At 49.3% G+C, this 27,837-nt stretch overlaps 1 protein-coding gene across 4 annotated transcripts in view; it reads right to left on the bottom strand.

Moving 5' to 3' along the window:
* Nucleotides 1-27,837, bottom strand: part of tmem198ab (transmembrane protein 198ab) — a 231,444-nt gene that overhangs the window by 166,845 nt on the left and 36,762 nt on the right. For all 4 annotated transcript variants that reach the window (XM_085986767.1, XM_085986765.1, XM_085986764.1 and 1 more), the window contains exon 2: nucleotides 24,745-24,912. The gene's annotated coding sequence lies outside the window, so the exon portion shown is untranslated. The remainder of the gene's footprint in view (nucleotides 1-24,744; nucleotides 24,913-27,837) is intronic.

Consider the following 27,837-nt stretch of genomic DNA (forward strand, 5'->3'; position numbering starts at 1 on the left):
GAGAGGTGTGTAGCGCTTGATTTAGCGCTCCAATCACCTCCAGGGGCGACAGAAGCCACGTTTGCAATCGGAGGCAATAATTAGCGCCAGGTGCTAAACTTTGCGCCCCAAATGGGGCGATACCAAATTTCTCCCCCTTGCTATTTAATAACACCTTTCACGACCTCAGGACGTCCCAAAGCGCTTTACAGCCAGTTAAGTACTTTTTGAAGTGTAGTCACTGTTGTAATGTGGGAAACGCAGCAGCCAATCCGCGCACAGCAAGCTCCCACAAACAGCAATGTGATAATGACCAGATAATCTGTTTTAGTGATGATGGCTGAGGAATAGATATTGGCCCCAGGACACCTACGACTGTGCACAATTGTGCAAATGATTATTGCTGCTTGTTAACAGTAATAAGCTCAGAAATAATTTGTTTTGGCTTGGGAGTTGAATGCCCCTCCCCAAGTACTGTCGAATTTCACCACCTTCCTGAGCCGTCTGCTCCTCGCTCACACTCGCTCCCCATGATAATCACCCAACTGAGTCCATCTGTCACCAAACGTGAGCAGGTCCCTCCCCGAAAATGTGGCGTGGATTCCTCAGAAAAGGATTGGGATCTGTATGATCAAACTGCACTTGAATGGTGGGTGTGGTGAGTGTAAACAGGGAAAAACGGGGGAAAATACTAGCTGTAGCCTTCTGGGACAAAACCTAGCTGGCAGTTGGGATCCAACTGAGATAGGAGCAGGAATAGGCCACTTGGCACCTCGAGCCTGCTCCGCCATTCAATACGATCATGGCTGATCTTGGGCTCAAAGCCACTTCCCTGCCCGCTCCCCATTACCCTTCACTCCCTTATCTTGCAAAATGAGTACCAACACCGAGTGTCTTAGCCATTAGGGATGATGACACTCTGCCAGCTCGCATTCTCAGACGTCTATCCGACAGCAATCTACAGAGAAAACGTCCACTGTCCTTCCAAAAATATTATTAATTTGGTTAGCTATTCTTCAAAAAGCCAGCGGGGCATCTAAAATTTCAAAGCCAAGGAAGACTTTCTGCCACAATTGAACAGGTAGTGACTAACGCAGTGCCAGCAGTGGGCAGTGCTCTCACCTCTGAGTCAGAAAGTTCTGGATTCAAGTCCCACCCCAGAGACTCGAGCAGCAAATCTAGGCTGACACACCCAGTGCAGCGCTGAGGGGGCGCTGCACTGTCGGAGGGTCAGTACTGAGGGATGGCTGCACTGTCGGAGGGTAGTACTGAGGGAGCGCAGTACCGTCGGAGGGGCAGTACTGAGGGAGCGCTGTACTGTCGGAGGGTCAGTACTGAGGGAGCGCTGTACTGTCGGAGGGTCAGTACTGAGGGAGTGCTGAACTGTTGGGGGGTAGCACTGAGGGGGCGCTGCACTGTTGGGGGGTAGCACTGAGGGAGCGCTGCACTGTCGGGGGGTAGTACTGAGGGAGCGCTGCACTGTCGGGGGGTAGTACTGAGGGAGCGCTGTACTGTCGAAGGGTCAGTATTGAGGGAGTGCTGCACTGTTGGGGGGTAGCACTGAGGGAGCGCTGCACTGTCGAAGGGTCAGTATTGAGGGAGTGCTGCACTGTTGGGGGGTAGCACTGAGGGAGCGCTGCACTGTCGGAGGGGCAGCACTGATGGAGCGCTGTACTGTTGGGGGGGCAGTACTGAGGGAGCGCTGGACTGTTGGAGGGGCAGTACTGAGGGAGCGCAGTACTGTCAGAGGGACAGTACTGAGAGAGCGCCATACTGTCAGAGGGGCAGTACTGAGGGAGCGCCGTACTGTCAGAGGGGCAGTACTGAGGGAGCGCTGCACTGTCAGAGGGGCAGTACTGAGGGAGCGCTGTACTGTCAGAGGGGCAGTACTGAGGGAGCGCTGCACTGTCGGAGGGGCAGTACTGAGGGAGCGCTGCACTGATGGAGGGGCAGTACTGAGGGAGCACTGTACTGTCGGAGGGGCAGCACTGAGGGAGCGCTGCACTGTCGGAGGGGCAGCACTGAGGGAGCGCTGTACTGTCGGGGGGTAGTACTGAGGGAGCGCTGTACTGTCGGAGGGGCAGTACTGAGGGATGGCTGCACTGTCGGAGGGTAGTACTGAGGGAGCGCAGTACCGTCGGAGGGGCAGTACTGAGGGAGCGCTGTAGTGTCGGAGGGTCAGTACTGAGGGAGCGCTGTACTGTCGGAGGGTCAGTACTGAGGGAGTGCTGCACTGTTGGGGGGTAGCACTGAGGGGGCGCTGCACTGTCGGGGGGTAGCACTGAGGGAGCGCTGCACTGTCGGGGGGTAGTACTGAGGGAGCGCTGTACTGTCGGAGGGTCAGTACTGAGGGAGTGCTGCACTGTCGGAGGGGCAGTACTGAGGGAGCGCTGCACTGTCGGAGGGGCAGTACTGAGGGAGCGCTGCACTGTCGGAGGGGCAGTACTGAGGGAGCGCTGCACTGTCGGAGGGGCAGTACTGAGGGAGCGCTGCACTGTCGGAGGGGCAGTACTGAGGGAGCGCTGCACTGTCGGAGGGGCAGTACTGAGGGAGCGCTGCACTGTCGGAGGGGCAGTACTGAGGGAGCGCTGCACTGTCGGAGGGGCAGTACTGAGGGAGCGCTGCACTGTCGGAGGGGCAGTACTGAGGGAGCGCTGCACTGTCGGAGGGGCAGTACTGAGGGAGCGCTGCACTGTCGGAGGGGCAGTACTGAGGGAGCGCTGCACTGTCGGAGGGGCAGTACTGAGGGAGCGCTGCACTGTCGGAGGGGCAGTACTGAGGGAGCGCTGTACTGTCGGAGGGGCAGTACTGAGGGAGCGCTGCACAGTCGGGGGTAGTACTGAGGGAGCGCTGCACTGTCGGGGGGGCAGTACTGAGGGAGCGCTGCACTGTCGGAGGGCAATACTGAGGGAGAGCTGTACTGTCGGGGGGTAGTACTGAGGGAGCGCTGTACTGTCGGAGGGGCAGTACTGAGGGAGCGCTGTACTGTCGGGGGGTCAGTACTGAGGGAGCGCTGTACTGTCGGGGGGTCAGTACTGAGGGAGCGCTGTACTGTCGGAGGGTCAGTACTGAGGGAGTGCTGCACTGTTGAGGGTTGCACTGAGGGGGCGCTGCACTGTCGGGGTGTAGCACTGAGGGAGCGCTGCACTGTCGGGGGGTTAGTACTGAGGGAGCACTGTACTGTCGGAGGGTCAGTACAGAGGGAGTGCTGTACTGTCGGAGGGTCAGTTCTGAGGGAGCGCTGTACTGCTAGAGGGGCAGCACTGAGGGAGCGCTGTACTGTCGGAGGGGCAGTACTGAGGGAGCGCTGGACTGTTGGAGGGGCATTACTGAGGGAGCGCTGTACTGTCAAAGGGACAGTACTGAGAGAGCGCCATACTGTCGGAGGGGCAGTACTGAGGGAGCGCCGCACTGTCGGAGGGGCAGTACTGAGGGAGTACCGCACAGTTAGAGGGGCAGTACTGAGGGAGCGCTGTACTGTCAGAGGGGCAGTACTGAGGGAGCGCTGTACTGTCGGAGAGGCAGTACTGAGGGAGCGCTGGACTGTTGGAGGGGCAGTACTGAGGGAGCGCTGGACTGTTTGTGGGAGCTTGCTGTGCACAAATTGGCTTCCCAGTTTCCTTCATTATAACAGCGACTACACTCCAAAAGGTACTTCATTGGCTGTGAAGCTTTGGGACGTCCTGAAGTTGTGAAAGGCGCTATAGAAATGCAAGGGGGAAAAATATTGTTGCGTTGCAAATCCCCTAGCACCCGGGCCCGGCGCCGCCAATGCCTCCCGTGAAATTCAGCGGGAGAGGTCAGCGGCGGCGGCAGCTGGCAGCGCCCTAAGGCGCTGCGCATCTGGCGATGACGTCATCACCGTGCGCAGCGCCCCGCTCGCGCCTCAGCCACAAACTTGGCTCGCGCCCCCTGACCTACCGTCGGACGCTGTGTTCGACAGGGTCAGGGTGCCATGTTTGCGGCCGAGGTGGCGCAAATTAAAGGGCAGGTACCGGGCAACCATTTTTTTTGGGCCGCCTGCCAGTACCTGCCCCCTCTGGCCTCCTCCTGCGGGGTGCCGGCCGCGATCAGTCAGCCCGGCGCTACTCTTGAGCGCCGGGCTGCTTTCCCGGACTCCCCGCTCCCCAGTGGTCCAGCATGGCCCCGGTGCGCGCTGCGCTAGGCCCCTCCCCTTTAATCAGGGGAGGGGCGCGCATGGTGCTGCTGCATGTAGCGCCGCAATATTGAGTTGGAGCGCCCCAAGAGGGAGGGGGAGCGCTTGCAGTAGCGCCCTACCTCCTGCTTGGGGGCGCTACCATTCAATTTCGGGTGCGGGGGCGCTAACTTTTTCCGGGCGCTGGGGCGCGACCCAATTTCCCCCCCAATGTTCTTTCTTTATGTAAACTTGTCACGCTGTCATTACAACCTCCCCCCTCTGGGGGTGCTGCAACCTGACTTTAATAATTTTGATTATAAATGCAGACACAGGAATGTATAATTGACCAGAAGTGTGCCCAGCCATAATATTTCCAATATATAACAACATCAATTTGCATTTATATAGCGCCTTTAATGTAGTAAAAGGTAAGGCGCTTCACAGGACTGTTAACAAAAAAATTTGACATCGAGTCACATAAGGAGATATTAGGACAGGTGAGCAAAAGCTTGGTCAAAGAGGCCGGTTTTAAGGAGCGTCTTAAAGGAGGAGAGAGAGGCGGAGAGGTTTAGGGAGGTAATTCCAGAGCTTAGGGCCCAGGCAGCTGAAGGCACGGCCGTCAATGGTGGAGCGATTATAATCAGGGATGCTCAAGAGGGCAGAATTGGAGGAACGCAGATATCTCGGAGGTTTGTAGGGCTGAAGGAGATTACAGAGATAGGGAGGGGCGAGGCCATGGAGGGATTTGAAAACAAGGATGAGAATTTTGAAATCGTGGCTTTGCCGGACCGGGAGCCAGTGTAGGTCAGCGAACACAGGGGGTGATGGGTGAACGGGACTTGGTGCGAGTTAGGACACGGAGCAGTGAGCACAGGGGGTGATGGGCGAACGGGACTTGGTGCGAGTTAGGACACGGGCAGCCGAGTTTTGGATGAGCTCAAGATTGCGGAGGGTGGAATGTGGGAGCCCGGACACTGTCTATACATCAGACAGTGCAGAAGTGTTTTATAAAAAGACGTTGCGGACAGAAGCCGGGTCTAACATTTCTATATTCAATTAAAGAAGGCGGCGTTCCAGCACCTGCTCAACAAGGCGTCGCCTCATTAACCTGTCTGAGAGATACTGACATAAAATCTGTCAATTTCTGATACGAGGACACGACACACAGTGACCTCAACCCCAGTGGGAATCGATAACTTCCCCGGACACATTTCACGTCAGTGGATTTAATGCATCTTATGCAGACTTAGTCAGGCGTAGTACTCCGCAGTTAAATATAGAAACCGCACGGTAGCTCTAATGCAGTGACGTTAATGAGAATATACAACCAATGACAGGAGACTGTGCCCTTGATCCAGCCACTCTACACTGTCCCATCAAACACTCCCAGGGCAGGTACAGTGTGGGTTAGATACAGAGCAAAGCTCCCTCTACATTGTCCCATCAAACACTCCCAGGGCAGGTACAGCACGGGTTAGATACAGAGTAAAGCTCCCTCTACACTGTCCCATCAAACACTCCCAGGGCAGGTACAGCACGGGTTAGATACAGAGTAAAGCTCCCTCTACACTGTCCCATCAAACAATCCCAGGGCAGGTACAGCACGGGTTAGATACAGAGTAAAGCTCCCTCTACACTGTCCCATCAAACACTCACAGGGCAGGTACAACACGGGCTAGATACAGAGTAAAGCTCCCTCTACACTGTCCCATCAAACAATCCCAGGGCAGGTACAGCACGGGTTAGATACAGAGTAAAGCTCCCTCTACACTGTCCCATCAAACACTCACAGGGCAGGTACAACACGGGCTAGATACAGAGTAAAGTTCCCTCTACACTGTCCCATCAAACACTCACAGGGCAGGTACAACACGGGCTAGATACAGAGTAAAGTTCCCTCTACACTGTCCCATCAAACACTCCCAGGGCAGGTACAGCACGGGTTAGATACAGAGTAAAGCTCCCTCTACACTGTCCCATCAAACACTCCCAGGGCAGGTACAGCTCGGGTTAGATACAGAGTAAAGCTCCCTCTACACTGTCCCATCAAACACTCCCGGGAAATGGTTGGGGTTCTGAGGAAAAGTGATCAAATGGCCAGTAGCCAGGAATAACGGATTCAGTGATGTGGAGAGACTGGAGAAACTGGGGTTGTTCTCCTTAGAGCAGAGAAGGTTAAGGGGGGATTTAATAGAGGTGTTCAAAATTATGATGGGGCTTTGATCGAGTAGATGAGGAGAAACTGTTTCTCCAGGCAGGGGGGTCAATAACCAGAGGGCCCAGATTGAAGGTAAATGGCAAAGAAAGCAAAGGGGACCTGAGAAGAAATTATTTTACGGAGCGAGTTGTTGTGATCTGGATGCACTGCCTGAAAGGGCGGTGGAAGCAGAGTCAGTAGAACATCTTTGGAATTCTCTGCCCCAAAGGTCTGTGAATGCTGAGTCTTTGAGTATATTCAAGGCTGAGATCGGTAGGTTTTTGGACTCAAGGGAAATGGAGATCGGGCGGGAAAGTGGAGTTGAGGTCGATGATCCGCCATGATCTTATTGAATGGCGGAGCAGGCTCGAGGGGCCGAATGGCCGACTCCTGCTCCTAATTCTTATGTTCTTATGCTGGAAGGGGAAAATTTGCAGGGAGAGTGGGACCAATTGGATAGCTCTTTCAAAGCGCCCGTACAGACATGATGGTCTGACTGGTCTCTTTCTGTGCTGTACGATGCTAGCTTTCTTCATCAGAACCTATCTTGTAATTTTAAAAAAGAACAAATGCCGGGGGGACCTGAGATTATGTGACACCACTCAAAGGAAAAGCGTGCAGTCTCAAATCATGTCCCTCCATCTGCTGAAAGGTTCTGTTAGGCGTGGCTGGTTGAAATTCTCCTGTAAAGTGGGAAACTGCCCGGGAGGAAGGCATCATCAAATTACAGGTGTAATAATCAAAGCCAATTCTCAAGCAAGCAGCACTCAACAGCGAGCTGGCTTTATCCGTAATCCCTCTTGAATAGCCAAACACCAGCACAAAATCCAATTAAAGTTAAGCCACACTTTCTGGCGGATTGCTGGTCCTTGCAGGGAAGGATGGGCTTGGCGTAGGGGGTCGCCCAGGAATTGAAGACCCATCTCCCGGACACGGCCGCCAGCAAAAAGACCCGGGAGAGAAATCACAGGGGCGTTGAATAAAAATTGTGTTTCATTTTTATTTTTTATTTTCCTTTGAGAACTTTTGTTTATTAGCTATAAAAATATTGGAAATGAGGGGGAAATAAAAGAGGCTGTTTGACCGACAGTCAGAAACCGTCCAATTGGGTAATGAAGAGCCTGTTTGCTTTCCGATTGGCCGAGGGAAGGCGGGGCGCCGCCAGGATAGGCGTGTCGGGCAACCAAGGGCGGGAGAGTGGGGAGCGGGGCGGTGGGAGTCGGGCAGTCATGTGACGAAAATTCCAGTAACACGACCAAGAAAGAAAGAGCCTTTCACGGCCTCGGGACGTCCCGAAGCACTTTACAACCGATTAAGCACTTTTTTTTGAAGTGGAGTCACTGTTGTAATGTAGGAAACGCGGCAGCCAAATTGCGCACAGCAAGCTCCCACAAACAGCAATGTGATAATGGCCAGATCATCTGTTTTTAATTATGTTGATTGAGGGATAAATATTGGACCGGGACGCCGGGGAGAACTCCCCCTTGCTCTTCTTCGAAATAGTGGCCGTGGGATCTTTTACATCCACCCGAGAGGGCAGACAGGGACTCGGTTTAACGTCTCATCCGAAAGACGGCACCTCCAACAGTGCAGCACTCCCTCAGCACCGCACTGGGAGTGTCAGCCGAAATTTTTTTTGCACTCAAGTCTCTGGAGCGGGACTTGAACCTTCTGACTCAGAGGCCAGAGAGCTCCCGACTGAGCCATGGCTGACTCCACTTGAGTGAGCCACCCTAACTTGGAGCTGTGTGAATAGGCTCTTCTACATTCCGCCTCGGTGTAGTCCAGGTCATGTGACATCTGTTGCACATCAATCGGATCCATGGAAAATAAAAAGGAAAGACTTGCATTTCTACAGCGCCTTTCACCTCCTCAGGACGTCCCAAAGCGCTTTACAGCCAATTAAGTACTTTTGAGGCAATAACAGAAAATGCTGGAAAAACTCAGCAGGCCAGGCAACATCCATGGAGAGAGAAAATAAAGTCAACGTTTCGGGTCAAAACCCTTTGTCAAGACTGAAAAAGCACAGGAAATGAAATAGATTAAAAAAGGCCAGGCTGGGAGAGAACAAAAGAGAGGTGAAGAGACATTGGCCCTGAAATTAGGATCGGGGGCTTGCCGCGCGTGCAAGCCCCCGATCTGCACTCACCCTGCGCGCCGACATCTGAAGCCCGGGCCTGCTTGCATTTCCTGTCACTGGCCCGGTTCAGCTGTCGGCGCGATGTGCTTACCTGATCCAGCGGCGTAGTTAACTTTAACTTTACTTTACTTTAACTTTAAATAAAATTTTAAAAAAACATCCCACTGATTATAATAACTATAAATAAGTTTTTAAAAATGTTTTAAACAATTAATCAATTTTTTGAAAAAAATAATTTTTTTAAAAATAGGGTCTAAAACTAAACTTACCATCCTGTAAATTCCTTAAAAATAACAAACCTGTGGAAAAAAAATTTCTACATTGTACTAAAAGCCCACTTACCTGAAAAACTAAATACTTACGTCTTGTTTTTCCACGCGTAAAGACCGGAGGCCTTTACACGCGCGCAACTTTGAAAAAAAAAAGGAATTTTACTGCGCACACGCTGCCTGTGCGGTCGTGCGCGTTCTGCCTCTGAACCCCTTCGTTCAGAGGACAGGAAATGCCGGTTTTCCCCGCATGCGCTGTGCATGCTGAAAACCGGCATTTCCTCCGGCCAGACGCGTGAGTACCCCGACCGTACTCACGCGTTGGGACAGGAATTACTGGCCCATTAAGAGGTATTCGAGACGAGATGGTGATAGGACTAGTGGAGACAAAAGACGGCTCTAGATTAGGTGTGAAATGCGCTGGCAGATCTAGAGCCGTCTTTTGTCTTCACTAGTCCTATCACCATCTCGTCTCATTTTGATTACCTCTTAATGTCTCTTCACTTCTCTTTTGTTCTCTCCCAGCCCCCACTGGCCTTTCAATCTATTTCATTTCCTGTGCTTTTTCAGTCCTGACGAAGGGTTTTGACCCGAAACGTTGACTCTATTTTCTCTCTCCACGGATGTTGCCTGGCCTGCTGAGTTTTTCCAGCATTTTCTGTTGTTATTTCGGATTTCCAGCATCCGCAGTATTTTGCTAAAGTACTTTTTGAGGTGTGGTCACTCTTGTAATGTATCAAACACTGCACACTGACAATCTCCGCACCCACCCCGCTACATCATCGCTCGGTACTTAATTTCCGGACCGCAGCTTTTAATTTTGACGCCTGCACCTGAGGGAAGAGAAACACGAATCCAAACTTCATCGCAACACTCAGTTCGACTGTTATGCTGTTGTGACCTGGGACGCGCTGCCTGAAAGGGCGGTGGAAGCAGATTCAATGGTAACTTTCAAAAAGGGAATTGGATAAATACTTGAAAAGGAAAAATTCACAGGGCTCAAGGGAAAGGCGGGGGGGGGGGCGGCGAGGGGAGGGGGGCGGTAGTGGGACTAATTGGAGAGCTCTTTCAAAGAGCCAGCACAGGAACGGTGGCCCAATGGCCTCCTTCTGTACTTCTGTGCTGTATCATTCTATGATTCTATAGAGAAGCCAGTGTGCAATGCAGTTGGAGTGTCGCTGATCAGACCATTTCATTATCTCGGTGTTTACCGCGGTGATCAAGAGGAAAACAATCAGTGCCGAGTGTATTTATAGAAGAGTATCTTCTCTGGTGCTGTAGCTTCACAAAAGGGGAACACCTCCGTAGGAGATTAGCAATGATTACAGGATCTGCCGAGGTTGAGTTGAAGCACTCACCTCCCTCACATGTGTTCTTGTGAAGGGCTATATTTGAAAGCATCATCAACAGTGTGAAAGTGCTGGTGTCTATATTTACAACTGGCTCAGCCTGCTGCCGCTGAATATAGCCGAGTTCTTCGTGATAGGCCTCGTCAGCCCAGCTTGGAGCGACGCTGGTTCCTATTGGGTGGGCTCCGGGCGAGCTCCTCTGGGATTGCAGAATGTCGTACCTGTCCAGGAACCCAGCACATAGTCCAGGCCGACACCCCCAGTGCAGTGCTGAGGGAGCGCTGCGCTGTCGGAGGCGCCGTCTTTCGGATGGGACGTTAAACCGAGGACCCCGTCTGCCCTCTCAGGTGGACGTAAATGATCCCACGGGCTCTATTTCGAAGAAGAGCAGGGGGAGTTCTCCCCAGAGTCCGGGGACAATATTTGTGGGAGCTTGCTGTGTGCACATCAGTTGCTGGGTTTCCTACATTAGACATAGAAACATAGAAGATAGGAGCAGGAGTCGGCCATTCGGCCCCTCGAGCCTGCTCCGCCATTCAATGAGATCATGGCTGATCATCCAAATTCAGTACCCTGTCCCTGCTTTCTCCCTGTATCCCTTGATCCCTTTAGCCTTAAGAAATATATCCAACTCCTTCTTGAATATATTTAATGAAATGGCCTCTACTGCCTTCTGTGGTAGAGAATTCCACAGGTTCACCACTCTCTGGGTGAAGAAATTCCTCCTCATCTCTGTCCTAAATGGCTTACCCCTTATCCTTAGACTGTGACCCCTGGTTCTGGACTCCCCCGCCATCGGGAACATCCTTCCTGCATCCAGTCTATCTAGTCCTGTTAGAATTTTATAAGTTTCAATGAGATCCCCTCTCATTCTTCTAAACTCCAGCGAGTATAAGCCCAATCAACCCAATCTCTCCTCATACGCCATTCCTGCCATCCCAAGTATCAGTCTGGTGAATCTTCGCTGCACTCTCTCCATGGCAAGAACATCCTTCCTCAGATAAGGCGACCAAAACTGCACACAATACTCAAGGTGTGGTCTCACCAAGGCCCTGTACAACTGCAGCAAGACATCCTTGTTCCTGTACTCAAACCCTCTCGCTACGAAGGCCAACATACCATTTGCCTTCTTAACAGCCTGCTGCACCTGCATGCTTACCTTCAGTGACTGGTGCACAAGGACACCCAGGTCGCGTTGCACTTCCCCTTCTCCCAATCTATTGCCATTCAGATAATCATCTGCCTTCCTGTTTTTGACGCCAAAGTGGATAACCTCGCATTTATCCACGTTATATTGCATCTGCCATGCTTCTGCCCAATCATCCAACCTGTCCAAATCATCCTGGAGTTTCTCGGCATCCTCCTCACAGCACACACGCCCACCCAGCTTTGTGTCGTTACAACCGTGACTACACATCAAAAGGCACCACCTCCGGCACTGCAGCACTCCCTCACTAATACACGGAGCGTCAGGAATCGTGCTCCTGATTGATATCCCTGCTGGAGGAGGCGAGGATTGGGTTGGGGGTTCTGTTGGCTCCCATGATGAAATCACTCACCACCATTCCCTTCCAAGCACAAGTATGAGAAAGGGGTAGGCCATTTAGGACTGAAATGAGGAGGAATTTCTTCACCCAGAGAGTGGTGAACCTGTGGAATTCTCTGCCACAGAGGGCGGTGGAGGCCAGTTCATTAAATATATTCAAGAAGGAGTTGGATATATTTCTTAAGGCTAAAGGGATCAAGGGATATGGGGAGAAAGCAGGGACAGGGTACTGAATTTGGATGATCAGCCATGATCTCGTTGAATGGCGGAGCAGGCTCGAAGGGCCGAATGGCCTACTCCTGCTCCTATCTTCTATGTTTCTATGTTTTGGGTGGGATTCCAGAGTGAGGGAGTCATAAGGGCGGGTCACCATGTTCAGGTGATCAGATGTAAGGGAGATAACTTCAAAAGAAAGAAAGACTTGCCTTTATACAGCGCCTTTCACAACATCAGGACGTCCCAAAGCGCTTTACAGCCAATGAAGTACTTTTTGAAGTGCGGTCACTGTTGTAATGTGGGAAACGTGGCAGCCAAGTTGCGCACAGCAAGCTCCCACAAACAGCAATGTGACAATGACCAGATCATCTGTTTTAGTGATATTGTTTGAGGGATAAATATTGGCCCCAGGACACCAGGGAGAACTCCACCTGCTCTTCTTCGGTGGGATCTTTTATGTCAACCTGAGAGAGCAGAAGGGGCCTCGGGTTTAATGACTCATCCGAAAGACGGCACCTCCGACAGTGCAGCACTCCCTCAGCACCGGCACTGGGAGAGTCAGCTTGGATTTTGTGCTCAAGTCTCTGGGGTGGAACTCCGAGGCGCGAGTGCTACCCACTGACACCGTGGGAAAGTAAAGGAGCTGCCCAAGGCTACTTAGTCCCCTTAGAGGAATAAAAATTATGGCAGTGAAAGCAGGTCTGAGTGTAGAAGGAATAAAAATGAAAGTGTAAGGCAGTGGATAGATGTGTTGGTTTTCTACAGTGGACGTTTGATATCCAGTGACACTGGACTCCTATCAAAGGGTTAACATCGACAAACCTCCTTAGAATTTCCCATGACCCTGAGATGGGGGGGGTCAACTAAGTCATTTCCCGCCAATTACAATGGGACGGTGGCCTGTTGAACGAAAATGAACTGAACCCAATTGTTTCCTGTCCCTCAGCTCAGCAGGGTCACTGCGGTCAATCGCATTCTCTCCGTCCAAGTTAGGTGCCCTAGTTCTGTACCAAAGCCCTCGGCCTTCATGAATGCTGACACTCCCCTCGCCATGGCAACCGTTAAACAGCCATTCCCCCTCCAGTTCGCAGCGAGCAGCCGTGAGCCGAGGCTTTTTTTCCAAGCTCGTTATAAGATGGATCAGAATGATAAATATCCACTCTATAAGCCAAAATGCCCTCAATTGGCTTGGACAAAGTAGCATCTAACTATCTCATAAAGAGCCCATTGATGAAAACCTCTCGTGATGGGGCCTGGCTTCATGAGGAAGGCTTTGTCTGGGAACAAAAGAATTCTATAAAATTAAGAGCGCTGTGCGATGGCCTCTTACAAAAAACCTTCATAAGCATCAACTTAGCGTAAATCTACAAACTAATGGGTCTTGGTGTTGGGATTCTTCCAAAACTGGTTATCTACATGTGCCCCTCTTTCCCATTTTTGCCCCTCTTTCCCTCCCACCGCCCCCCCGTACCCCTCCCGTTCCGCAGGTCAATGAACCTTAGGTCAAATGCATCATTCAGCTAATAGGCTCGAGATAAAGCAGAATGCCCAGCCAATCAAATTATCAGAATTCTAATGGGCAACTCCCATTCTACACTCATTAAAATATAAAAAAGTCGATTCTCCCGGCCGGCCTCCCATCTTCCACCCTCCAGTAAACTTGAGATCATCCGAAACCCTGCTGCCCGTGTCCTAACTCGCACCAAGTCCCGTTCGCCCATCACCCCCTGTGCTCGCTGACCCACATTGGTTCCCTCGATTTTAAAAATTCTCATACTTGTTTTTGAATCCCTCCATGACCTCCCCCCTCCCTATCCCTGTAACCTCCTCCAGCCCTACAAGCCTCCGAGATCTCTGCGCTCCTCCAATTCCGACCTCTTGTGTATCCCTCACTTCCTTCGCTCCATCATTGGCGGCCGTGCCATCAGCTGCTGTGGCCTCTGGAATCCCTCCCTACACACCTCTACCAATGTTCCCTGTAACTATTATTGGCGCCGCATTGCCGCGGTTTTTGCATTGAAAAGCCGGCTGTGCGGGCTCCCTGGAGCATCGCGCCCTTGTCCTTGTGCACCAGTCGTTGAAGGTAAACATGCCGGTGCAGCAGGCGGTTAAGACGCCAAATGGTATGTTGGCCTTCATAGCGAGAGGATTCGAGTACAGGAGCAAGGATGTCTTGCTGCAGTTGTACAGGGCCTTGGTGAGACCACACCTTGAGTATTGTGTGCAGTTTTGGTCGCTTTATCTGAGGAAGGATGTTCTTGCCATGGAGAGAGTGCAGTGAAGATTCACCAGGCTGATACCTGGGATGGCAGGAATGACATATGAAGAGAGGGTCGATTGGGCTTATACTCGCTAGAGTTTAGAAGAATGAGAGGGGATCTCATTGAAACTTATAAAATTCTAACAGGACGAAACAGACTAGATGCAGGAAGGATGTTCCCGATGGCGGGGGAGTCCAGAACAAGGGGTCACAGTCTAAAGATAAGGGGTAGACCATTTAGGACAGAGATGAGGAGGAATTTCTTCACCCAGAGAGTGGTGAACCTGTGGAATTCTCTACCACAGAAGGCAGTTGAGGCCAAATCATTAAATATATTCAAGAAGGAGTTAGATATATTTCTTAAGGCTAAAGGGATCAAGGGATATGGAGAGAAAGCAGGGACAGGGTACTGAATTTGGATGATCAGCCATGATCTCATTAAATGGCGGAACAGGCTCGAGGGGCCGAATGGCCTACTCCGGCTCCTATCTTCTATGTTTCTATGGAACGTTGCTCTCTGTCTCTCTCTCCTCCTTTAAGATGCTCTTGAAAGCCGACCTCTTTGAACGAGCTTTTGGTCACCTGCCCTAATATCTCCTTATTTGGCTCGGTGTCAAATTTTGTTTGATAATCGCTCCTGAGAAGTGCCTCGGGACGTCTTACTACGTTAAAGGCGCTATATAAATGCAAGTTGTTGTTATTCATAGAATCATAGAAAGTTACAGCACAGAAGGAGGCCATTTCGACCCATCGTGTCCGCGCCGGCCAACAAAGAGCTATCCCAGCCTAATCCCACTTCCCAGCTCTTGGTCCGTAGCCCTGCAGGTTACAGCATCCCAAGTGCACATCCAAGTACTTTTTAAATGTGGTTAGGGTTCCTGCCTCTACCACCCTTTCAGGCAGTGAGTTCCAGACCCCCACAACCCTCTGGGTGAAGAAATTTCCCCTCAAATCCCCTCTAAACCTTCCCCCAATTAGTTTAAATCTGTGCCCCCTGGATTTTGACCCCTCTGCTAAGGGAAATAGGTCCTTTCTATCCACTCTATCTAGGTCCCTCATAATTTTATACACCTCAATAAGGTCTCCCCTCAGCCTCCTCTGTTCCAAGGAAAACAGACCCAGCCTATCCAGTCTTTCCTCATAGCTAAGATTCTCTACTCCCGGCAACATCCTTGTAAATCTCCTCTGTACCCTCTCTAGTGCAATCACATCTTTCCTGTAATGTGGTGACCAGAACTGCACACAGTACTCTAGCTGAGGTCTAACTAGTGTTTTATACAGTTGAAGCATAACCCCCCTGCTCTTGTATTCTATGTCACGGCTAACAAAGGCAAGCATTCCGTATGCCTTCTTAACCACCTTATCTACCTGGCCTGCTACCTTCAGGATCTGTGGACATGCACTTCAAGGTCCCTTTTTTCCTCTGCACTACTCAGTGTCCTACCATTTAATGTGTATTCCCTTTCCTTGTTAGCCCTCCCCAAATGCATTACCTCACAATTCTCCGGATCGAATTTCATTTTCCACTGTTCTGCCCACCTGACCAATTTATTGATATCTTCCTGCAGTCTACAGCTTCCTTCTTCAGTATCAACCACACAGCTGATTTTAGTATCATAATAATAATAATAATCATAATCAATTTTATTGTCATTGTTAGTGCAAACTTCTTAATCATACCCCCTATATTCAAGTCAAGATCGTTGATATATAACACAAAAAGCAAGGGACCGAGTACTGAGCCCTGCGGAACCCCACTGGAAACAGCCTTCCAGTCACAAAAACACCCATCAACCATTACCCTCTGCTTCCTGTCTCTGAGCCAGTTTTGAATCCAACTTGACACTTTGCCCTGGATCCCATGGGCTTTTAACTCCGTGACCAGTCTGCCATGTGGAACCTTATCAAAAGCCTTGCTAAAGTCCATATACACTACATGAAACGTACTACCCTCATCTACCCTCCTGGTTACCTCCTCAAAAAAGTCAATAGGGGATTCAATAGTTAGGGGAGCAGACAGGTGTTTCTGCGGCTGCAGACGTGACTCCAGGATGGTATGTTGCCTCCCTGGTTCCAGGGTCAAGGATGTCACTGAACGGCTGCAAGGCATTCTGAGGGGGGAGGGTGAACAGCCAGAGGTCGTGGTCCATATCGGTACCAACGACATAGGTAGGAAGAGGGATGAGGTCCTGCAGGCAGAGTTTAGGGAGCAAAGAAAGAGGTTAAAAAGCAGGACCTCAAAGGTAGTAATCTCTGGATTACTCCCGGTGCCACATGCTCAACATCCAGGGGTATTCGATATTCAGGAAAGATACGCAAAAAGGAAAGGGAGGTGGGGTAGCATTACTGGTTAAAGAAGGGATTAACACAATTGTAATGAAGGATATTAGCTCTGATGATGTGGAATCTGTATGGGTAGAATTGAGAAATACTAAGGGGAAAAAACGTTAGTGGGGGTGGTATATAGACCTCCAAACAGTAAGGCAAAGGTTCGGGATGGCATTAAAAGGGAAATTAAAGAAGCGTGCAATAAGGGCACAGCAGTCATCATGGGTGACTTTAATCTACATATAGATTGGGCCAACCAAATTAGTAACAATACTGTGGAGGAGGAATTCCTGGAGTGTTTACGGGATGGTTTCCTGGACCAATATGTCGAGGAACCAACCAGAGATCAGGCCATCTTAGACTGGGTATTATGTAACGAGAAAGGATTAATTAGCAATCTTGTTGTACGAGGCCCCTTGGGTTAATCATAATATGATCGAATTCTTCATTAAGATGGTGAATGAAGTAGTTGACTCAGAGACTAGGGTCCTCAATTTAAATAAAGGAAACTACGATGGTCTGAGGAGTGAGTTGGGTAGGATTGATTGGGGAATGGCACTCAAAGGGTTGACGGTGGATAGGCAATGGCAAATATTCAAAGACCGAATGGATGAGCTACAGAATTTGTTCATCCCAGTTTGGCATAAAAATAAAACAAAAAAGGTGACTCTACCGTGGCTAACAAGGGAAATTAGAGATAGCATAAGATCCAAGGAGAGGACATATAAATTGGCCAGAAAAAGCAATAATCCTGAGGATTGGGAGCAGTTTAGGATTCAACAAAGGAGGACAAAGGGATTAATTAAGAAAGGGAAAATAGAATATGAGAGTAAGCTTGCAGGAAACATAAAAACTGACTGTAAAAGCTTTTATAGATATGTGAAGAGAAAAAGATTGGTGAAGTCAAGCGTAGGTCCCTTGCAGTCAGAATCAGGGGAATTTATAATGGGGAACTAAGAAATGGCAGACCAACTAAATACATATTTTGGTTCTGTCTTCTCAAAGGAGGACACAAATAACCTCCCAGAGATGCCAGGGAACATAGGGTCTGATGAAAGGGTGGAACTGAAAGAAATCAGTATATGTAGGGAAATGGTGTTAGGAAAATTGATGGGACTGAAGGCCAATAAATCCCCAGGGCCTGATAATCTACATCCCAGGGTACTTAAGGAAGTGGCCCTAGAAATAGTAGATGCATTGCTGGTCATCTTCCAGAACTCGATAGACTCTGGAACAGTACCCATGGATTGGAGGGTAGCTAATGTTACCCCACTATTCAAAAAAGGTGGTGGAGAAAAAGCGGGGAAGCCTGACATCGGTAGTGGGGAAAATGCTAGAGTCCATTATAAAAGATGTAATAGCAGAGCACTTGGAAAGCAGTGACAGGATTGGACGAAGTCAACATGGATTTACAAAAGGTAAATCATGCTTGACTAATCTACTGGAATTTTTTGAGGATGTAACTGGTAAAATAGATAAGGGAGAACCAGTGGATGTGGTGTATTTGGACTTTCAGAAGGCTTTCGATAAGGTCCCGCATAAGAGATTAGCGTGCAAAATTAAGGCACATGGGATTGGGGGCAAGGTATTGACTTGGATAGAGAACTGGTTGGCGGACAGAAAGCAAAGAGTTGGAATAAACGGGTTGTTTTCCGAGTGGCAGGCAGTGACTAGTGGGGTACCGCAAGGATCGGTCCTAGGACCCCAGCTGTTCACAATATATATTAATGATCTGAACGAGGGAATTGGATGTAATATCTCCAAATTTGCAGTCGACACAAAGCTGGGTGGGAGGGTATGCTGTAAGGAGGATGTCGTGAAACTCCAGTACGATTTGGACAGGTTAGGTGATTGGGCAGAAACATGGCAAATGCACTATAATGTGGATAAATGTGAGGTTATCCACTTTGGTGGCAAAAACAGGAAGGTAGATTATTATTTGAATGGCAATAGATTGGGAGAAGGGGAAGTGCAAAGAGACCTGGGTGTTCTTGTGCACCAGCCGCTGAAGGTAAGCATGCAGGTGCAGCAGGCGGTTAAGAAGGCAAATGGTATGTTGGCCTTCGTAGCAAGAGGGTTCGAGTACAGGAACAAGGAAGTCTTGCTACAGTTGTACAGGGCCTTGGTGAGACCGCACCTTGAGTATTGTGTGCAGTTTTGGTCGCCTTACCTAAGGAAGGACGTTCTTGCCATGGAAGGAGTGCAACGAAGATTCACCAGGCTGATACCTGGGATGGCAGGAATGACATATATGAGGAGAGATTGTGTCGATTGGGCTTATACTCACTGGAGTTTAGAAGATTGAGAGGGGATCTCATCGAAACCTATAAAATTCTGTCAGGCCTGGACAGACTAGATGCAGGAAGGATGTTTCTGATGGCCGGGAGTCCAGAACCAGGGGCCATAGTCTAAGGATAAGGGGTAAACCATTTAGGACTGAACTGAGGAGGAATTTCTTCACCCAGAGTGGTGAACCTGTGGAATTCTCTGCCACAGAGGGCGGTGGAGGCCAGTTCATTAAATATATTCAAGAAAGTGTTGGATATATTTCTTAAGGCTAAAGGGATCAAGGGACATGGGGAGAAGGCAGGGACAGGGTACTGAATTTGGATGATCAGCCATGATCTCATTGAATGGCGGAGCAGGCTCGAAGGGCCGAATGGCCTACTCCTGCTCCTATCTTCTATGTTTCTATGCTAGTGAGTTCAGGAATAGGAAGATAGAGCAGATGAATGTGTGGCTGGAGAGGTGGTGTAGGAGGGAGGGCTTTAGATTCCTGAGGAATTGGAACTGTTTCAGGGGGAGGTGGGACCTCTACAAGCCAGACGGGTTGCACCTTTTGACTTCTGACGTCACTCTTTGAAAATTCTGCCGGTGCTGAGTTGGTACCGCTGCCTCGCCGCTCCTCCCAGCTCCGCTCTGCCGCTGCTGCTGCTGCTGTGGGGCCTACCTGCACCTCAGGCTCTCTACACCACCACTGTGATTGTTCTGGGGAAATGATCAGAACCTATTTGAGGCCTTTATCTGCTTCAGGAATGAGAAAAAAAAAACTCCCCATTTTTCTTTCCCTGTAGGTTCCAACCGTTCTTAACCTAACTGTTCTGGTAATTGTAGGAAATAGGTGGTGTTAGGATGAAACCGTTAATGAGATTAGAGTGTAAATAAAATCTGTGATTTACTGGGCAATGAGCGTGTAATGTGACAGAATGTCTTTTAACAGTATGGTGTCAGCCAATGAGTTGGAGGCGGGGCGGGACTTACGACAGGACTCACAGCAACCAGAGTCTATTTTCCAGCAAACAGGGTCTATGTACTCAGCAAACAGAGTCTATTTAGACAGCGCACTGCAGCAAACAGTCTACAGAGTCTATTTAAAGAGAGTCTCCACGAACTGCAGCAAACAGAGCTCATGACCCAAACTACAGCAACGTCTCCCGAGTCCAGCAAAATGCAGTGAGCGGAGGATAGCCACGTAATATGAATGATGTGCGTAGAATCAATCCCAGTCGCCTCCAGCAGTGCGGTCTCCAGGCGTGATTGATGGCGGAATTACCCAATCGTCTGGCCAGGAATAGCGGTGTCACTATACGCAGCCAGCGTGCAACACGTGAAAAAGAGCCTCACTTTTTTTTTCCCCCCTGTAGGTTCCAACTGCTCTAAACCTAATCATTCTGGTAATTGTGGGAAATGGGTACAGTAAAGATGAAAACTCGAATGAGATTAGAGTGTAAATAAGATCTGATTTACTGGGCAGTTAGAGTGTAAATTGGAGATTGGGCTCTTAGCCTCTATATACACACGCTAACATGGCCAATGAACTCATCTGAAAGTTTGCAATTATTTACAGGTGATTCCTGGAATCATTAGGCAAGGGATAGACGAGAGAGTGTTACAATGAGAGGATTGTTCAAGAGCCTGTGTGTTAGCTCAATACCCCCAGGGCTAGGTATGTTACACATGCTAGGGGAGGGGGCAAAGAGACAGAGAGAGAGAGAAAGATAGAGCTAGAGAGAACGAGGCAGAGAGAAAGAGAGATGTTTTGTTTAAAAACGTAAATTAAATCGATGAGTTTAAAGCAACGCTCCCCCTAAGCTGTGCAGCCGCGCAGCGATCAGGAGGTCCCGCGCAGGCCGCTTACCAGGTGAAATGTTGGAAAAGATACCGCGAAGGCGTAGGCTGACGCAAATTTAAAGGGACTGCGCACCTAAAATAAAAATTAGAGGAGACATTGGTTTAAAGTGATAACGGGATTCGCTAGGGTAGATGGAGAGAATCCATTTCCTCTGGTGGGGGGAGTCCAGAACAAGGGGGCGTATCCTTAAAATTAGAGCCAGGCCATTCAGGGAGTCAGGATGTCAGGAAGCACTTCTTCACACAAAGGGAATGGAAATCTGGAAAACTTTCCCCCCAGAATGTTGTGGATGCTGTGGGCCAATTGGAGCTTTCAGGGCGGAGATCGATAGTTGTTTTTGGGTAAGTGTTTTTTTAAATTCGCTTATGGGATGTGGGCCTTGCTGGCAAGGCCAGCATTTATTGCCCATCCCTAATTGCCTTTGAGAAGGTGGTGGTGAGCCACCTTCCTGAGCCGCTGCAGTCCGTGTGGTGAAGGTACTCCCACAGTGCTGTTAGGGAGGGAGTTCCAGGATTTTAACCCAGCGACGATGAAGGAACGACGATATACTTCCAAGTCAGGATGGTGTGTGACTTGGAGGGGAACTTGGAGGTGGTGGTGTTCCCATGCGCCTGCTGCCCTTGTCCTTCTAGGTGGTAGAGGTCGCGGGTTTCGGAGGTGCTGCCGAACAAGCCTTGGCGAGTTGCTGCAGTGCATCTTGTAGATGGTACACACTGCAGCCACGGTATGCCGGTGGTGGAGGGAGTGAATGTTTAAGGTGGTGGATGGGGTGCCAATTAAGCAGGCTGCTTTGTCCTGGATGGTGTCGAGCTTCTTGAGTGTTCTTGGAGCTGCACTCATCCAGGCAAGGGGAGAGTATTCCATCACACTCCTGACTTGTGTCTTGTAGATGGTAGAAAGGCTTTGGGGAGTCAGGAAGTGAGACACTCGTCACAGAATACCCAGCCTCTGACCTGCTCTTGTTGCCACAGTATTTATGTGGCTGGTCCAGTTAAGTTTCTGGTTAATGGTGACCCCTCCTTTGGTCACACTTATCTATCGACATTTACCATTGTAAATTACTATGTAAATATTTACTATTCAATTTTACTATGTCGACTGTCACGGTGAAGTTTCAGGCTCTGGTCACTAGGTGGCTCTGTGCAGCGAGTTTCCAAAGTCTCTCTCCCAGCTCTGCTGTCATAGAGTCATAGAGTTATACAGCACAGAAAGAGGCCCTTCGGCCCATCGTGTCTGCGCCGACCATCAATCCCTGTCCAGTCTAATCCCATTTTCCAGCATTTGGTCCATAGCCTTGTATGCAATGGCATTTCAAGTGCTCATCCAAATGCTTCTTGAATGTTATGAGGGTTCCTGCCTCTACCACCCTTTCAGGCAGTGAGTTCCAGATTCCAACCACCCTCTGGGTGAAAAAGTTCCTCCTCAAATCCCCTCCAAATCTCCTGCCCCTTACCCTGAATCTATGCCCCCTTGTTATTGACCCCCCTACTTAGAGGAAAAGTTCCTCTTTATCTACCCTATCTATGCTCCTCATCATTTTGTACACCTCAATCAGGTCCCCCCTCAGCCTTCTTTGCTCCAAGGAAAACAACCCCAGCCTGTTTAGTCTTTCTTCATAGCTGAGGCGCTCCATCCCAGGTAACATCCTGGTGAATCTTCTCTGCACCCTCTCCAAAGCAATCACATCCTTCCTATAGTGAGGCGACCAGAACTGCACACAGTACTCCAGCTGTGGCCTCACCAGCGTTTTGTACAGCTCCATCATAACCTCCCTGCTCTTATATTCTATGCCTCGGCTAATGAAGGCAAGTATCCCATATGCCTTTTTAACCACCTTATCTACCTGTTCCGCTGCCTTCAGGGATCTATGTACATGTACACCAAGGTCCCTCTGACCCTCTGTACTTCCTAGGGTCCTACCACTCATTGTGTATTCCCTTGCCTTATTTGTCCGTCCAAAATGCATCACCTCGCACTTTTCAGGGTTAAATTCCATTTGCCATTTTTCCGCCCATCTGACCAACCCGTTTATATCGTCCTGTAGCCTGAGGCTTTCCTCCTCGCAATTTACCACCCCACCAATTTTCGTGTCATCTGCGAACTTACTGATCATACCTTTTACATTCTCATCCAAATCATTTATGTAGATCACAAACAGCAAGGGTCCCAGCACTGATCCCTGAGGTACCCCACTGGACACAGGCTTCCAGTCACAAAAGCAACCTTCGACCATCACCCTCTGCCTCCCGCCACTCAGCCAGTTTAGGATCCAACGCGCCAAGGCACCCTGGATCCCATGGGCTCTTACCAAAATGCTGTCATTTTGTTTATAAAAGAAACTTTACATAGAATAGCAAAGTATTTACAGCACAGAAACAGGCCATTCGGCCCAACTGGTCCATGTCGGTGTTTATGCTATTTGCCTCAACCACTCCCTGTGGTTGCGAGTTCCACACTCTAACCATTCTCTGGGTGAAGAATTTTCTCCTGAATTCCCTATTGGATTTATTAGTGACTATCTTATATTTATGGACCCTAGTTAATTAATCAACTGATCATAGACTACCCCACAAGTAAGTTACTAGTATGTTAGTGCTCCTGTATATACTGCACATGAACAGCAGAGTGCCAAGGATCTGTCACTGATTATAAAACTGAATATATTTTCAAGTTGTTGGAATATAATTTATACTTTTCTATTATACATTCTCGGGATGTGGGCGTCATTGGCAAGGCCGGCATTTATTGCCCATTCCTCATTGCCCTTGAGAAGGTGGTGGTGAGCCGCCTTCTTGAACCGCTGCAGTCCGTGTGGTGAAGGTGCTCCCACAGTGCTGTTAGGGAGGGAGTTCCAGGATTCCGACCCAGCGACGATGAAGGAATGGCCGATATAGTTCCAAGTCAGGATGGTGTGTGCGTGACGCGGAGGACAACTTAGGAGGTGCTGCCATTCCCATGTGCCTGCTTCCCTTGTCCCTCTAGGTGGTGGAGAAGGAAATAGGCAGCTGGTGCTGAGAATCACAGAGCAAATCGCCTCACACTGTTTGTGCGAGACAGACGACAGGAACTGTGCTGGAAAGTTGGTTCAACAAACTGTGGTCAGACCATGTGTTCAGTCTGGCTGTCGGAAGCACTCAAACAGCAGGGAATGGAACAGTATTTAGGAGTCATTAGTACTGCTCGCTATGTCCTGGTCACCTGGTGTATTCCTACAAGGATCGTGAAATCCTGGACGGGAAAGTTGTGTTATTCGTCGCTGGTGACTTAAATCACCAAAAAATGTCGCAGCAGCTCATATACAGTTCCCGAGGCCATGTGCAGCCAGCTTGACCCAAAGCCGTCAGGGCAGGTATGTAGCGCTCTCACCTCTGAGTCAGAAGGTCGTGGGTTCAAGTCCAACTCCAGAGACTTGAGGCCCATGAACTGGGCTGGCACTCGAAGTGTAGTACTGAGGAAGTACTGCACTGTCGGGAGGTGCAGTCTTTTGGATACAGCACAGAAGGAGGCCATTTAAAAAAAATGTGTTTATGTGATCTGGGCATCGCTGGCAAGGCCAGCATTTATTGCCCATCCCTAGTTGCCCTTGAGAAGGTGGTGGTGAGTCACCTTCTTGAACCGCTGCAGTCCGTGTGGTGAAGGTACTCCCACAGTGCTGTTAGGGAGGGAGTTCCAGGATTTTGACCCAGCGACGTTGAAGGATCGGCGATATACTTCCAAGTCAGGATAGTTGGCCCATCACGCCTGTGAAAGAGCTATCCATTTAGCAAATTTTTCCTTTTCAAGTATTTATCCAATTCCCTTTTGAAAGTTACTATTGAATCTGCTTCCACCGCCCTTTCAGGCAGCGCATTCCAGATCACAACAACTCACTGCGTAAAAAAAAATTCTCCTCAACTTCCCCCTGGTTCCTTTGCCAATTATTTTACATCTGCGTCCTTTGGTTACCAACCCTTCTGCCAGTGGAAACACTTTTTCCTTATTTTCTCTTATCAAGACCCCTCATAACTTTGAACACCTCCATTAAATCTCTCCTTAACCTTCTCTGCTCGAAGGAGAACAATCCCAGCTTCTCCTGTCTCTCCACATAACTGAAATGCCTCACCCCTGGCACCATTCTGGTAACTCTCTACTGCGCCCTCCCCAAGATCTTGACGTCCCTTGTTTGAAGGTTTTGAATGTTTTACACTTACTGAGAACAGCCATTGACCGGTGTTCGAGATCTGGTCAGTAGACTCCTTTGGCCAGATGATGTCACAAGGCTTGTCGCTGGCTTGGACCAATCGCACGTCTGTATATGTCTTTAGGGCAATGCATGATGGTTGTTGACATCCATAACGCTCATTTTATTTGTTCAATTTCTGCAAAAAGCAAAAGGTAATAAATTTAATTTATTTTTGTAAAAACGCGTGCATTCTATAGTTTTGTCCTCACTATGGTCGAGATTTTATGGGGAGTCAGTGGACGGAATCGGTGGCGGATTGGGTGGGAAAATGTTTTTTTTTTTTTTTTTACAGCGGATCAGGAACCCGCTGTCAACCCGCCGTAACGCACCTTTCCCAATGTTGGATCTGTCAGCGCTGAGCAGACCCAACTGGCAGCGACGGGCGACCCAATTAAAATCATTAGCATCTAGTTGACAGATGCTTCACAGGTTTTTTTTACTTGCCTTTTGACTTTAACTGCATGACCACGGGAACCACGCTGTTCGGGGACCACGTCTGTCAATCTGAGGCGGGAGTTCAGTGGCCATTGCTCCAGCTGATTACCTGACAGCTTCAAATGTACATTAAAAGCTCCCACCTGACAGGTCATCACTTTCCTCAGCCACAAGCTGTCGCTCAGTCCATTTCCAGCACAGATTCTGCAGGCTTTCCACTTTCCACTCTCCATCCACTCTCACCTCATTGGAAGAACTCTCTCACCATCGACAGAATGCTTCTGTCATCTCTACTTCACCTGCCATCTATTCCATCAACATGGGTGCCGTTTATACTCTCTCACCTTGGTCCTCAGAATCCGACCACGATCAGCACCAGACACACCAGCAGCACCAACAACATCAAACTTCTCCGCAGTCACCTGATGCTGCACAGGACAGAGGGCATCAGCATCCGAGCACATTGCTGCCCGGGAGGCCAGCGATGGCCTCACCATGCCAGATTTACGTCACTTGACCCTGTACACCCTGGCTGCCACATGATGCGCCAGGTTGGCACCACCCCACACCAACACCATAAATTATCCCTACAATACCCAAGCCATTCCTTTCATACTCATTAACATAACGTTATGTCTCACCATTCAATGCAACTCACTAAGCCACTTTCAAAGGTGCACACAAATCTGTCCAAGACTGGAAAGTGTTGAAAATAAAGATTTCAATGTTTGACAGCACATTAACAGAAACTTTGCATGAACATTGGATAAAACACCCAAGTGGCTACCCTTGTGTGTTGTTAGTTGGTATGATTGCACTAGGATGAGGGTGAGTGCGAGTGCGAAGGGGGGCTAGTGAGATGGGGATGTGATAATGTAGATAGAGAGGGATGGGTGGAGGTGCAAGGTAAGTGATGGGGATGTGATGAGTGGCACAGGAGGATGAGGTTGAGTGTGGCTTTGTATTAATGTTTCATGATCTACTGAGATCATTGAAACGTTTGCGGCACTGTACCCAGGTCCTCCTGACCACATTCCTGCTTGACCTCCTCTGCAATGTGCAACCAGGCTGTGTTGGTCTCCTGGGGAGGTCTCTTCCACCCATGGGAAGGGAAGAGAACCTCCCTGTGTGCTGTGACTCCCTCCAGAAGCATATGGAGGCAGTCATGGGAGGGCCTGGGTGCAGCCATGCACCGCTGTTCAGTGCTTCAAACATCAAAAGATAGTTGGCCTTGGTCCCTTTAAGGAAACCTGCTCAAGAGGCGTCATGAATGATGTCACCAGACCCGCTCCTGCTAATTGGGCCAGGAAACCCGCTGGGGTGGGCTTAACAAGCCCCATCAACGTAAATTCATTTTCCAGAGTGGGATGGAGCCAGCAGCGGGGCCGCGGCCCGCCACCGACATTGCCCGCCCCAGGCCAGCCGAGGTAAGGAAAATCTCGGCTTAAGTCTCCCTAAGACCATTTAAGACGTGCGGCCCAGAGAACAGGGAATGACCACTACCAATACTGATCAGTATTGGCTGGCAGGAAACACGTGACATCAGCTGCCAGCAGTAACCCGACCTCTGCACAATTGTGAAGAGACATCAGTGTAAAATGGATGGTAGCAAATTATAGAATGATGCAGCACAGAAGGAGGCCATTCGGCCCATCGTGCCTGTGCCGGCTCTTTGAAAGAGCTCTCCAATTAGTCCCACTCCCCCTGTTCTTTCCCCAGAGCCCTGCAAATTTTTCCCTTTCAAATATTTATCCAATATCTTTTTGAAAGTTATTATTGAATCTGCATCCACCGCCCTTTCAGGCAGCGCATTCCAGATCATCATAACTCGCTGCGTAAAAACAATTCTCCTCATCTCCCCTCTGGTTCTTTTGCCAATCACCTTCAATCTGTGTCCTCTGGTTACCGACCCTCCTGCCACTGGAAACAGTTTCTCCTTATTTACTCTATCAAAACCCTTCATGATTTTGAACACCTCTATTAAATCTTCCCTTAACCTTCTCTGCTCTAAGGAGAACAATCTTCTCTAGTCTCTCCACATAACTGAAGTTCCTCATCCCTGGTATCATTCTAGTATTCATTCATATCGCCTTATGAGACAAGGACAGAATGGAAGGAGAACGATGAAAGCGCCAATGGTAACAATCGGAGAGTGCCGGTCATGGCATTTTAACTGGTCTCTTTAAAAACGAGTTTGACTGATTTGGGCTGGTGTCGGCATCTCGTGTCCGACCTCCAATTCCTCACTGCGGCTTCCATCCAAGAAGGGTATTTTCTCAAGGCTCCAGCACCTCATCTCCCCCGCTGTTTTTTTTTGCCAATTAACTTGAACTGAAATGAATCCATTGACTTCTGTTTTGAGTGCCCCATTATAGAAAGAACATTAAATCCACAGGGAGCGTGGAGTGTAGATTCACCAGCACGATGCCAGGGTTGAGAAGCTATAATTATGTGGAGAAACTTGAGATACTGGGACCGTTTCATGGAAGAGAGAGAGAGGATAAAAGGAGATTTAATAGAGGTTTTTAAAATCATGAAAAGAGTCTTGACAGAGTAAGTAGGGAAAGACTACTTCCTCTGGTTGGGGAGTTGGTCACGAGGGGGCAATCAATTTAAAATGATCATT

The sequence above is a fragment of the Somniosus microcephalus genome, chromosome 4 (assembly GCF_052327205.1).
Source record: "Somniosus microcephalus isolate GS21.2 chromosome 4, FLI_Smic_1.0, whole genome shotgun sequence".
Taxonomy (NCBI): Eukaryota; Metazoa; Chordata; class Chondrichthyes; order Squaliformes; family Somniosidae; genus Somniosus; species Somniosus microcephalus.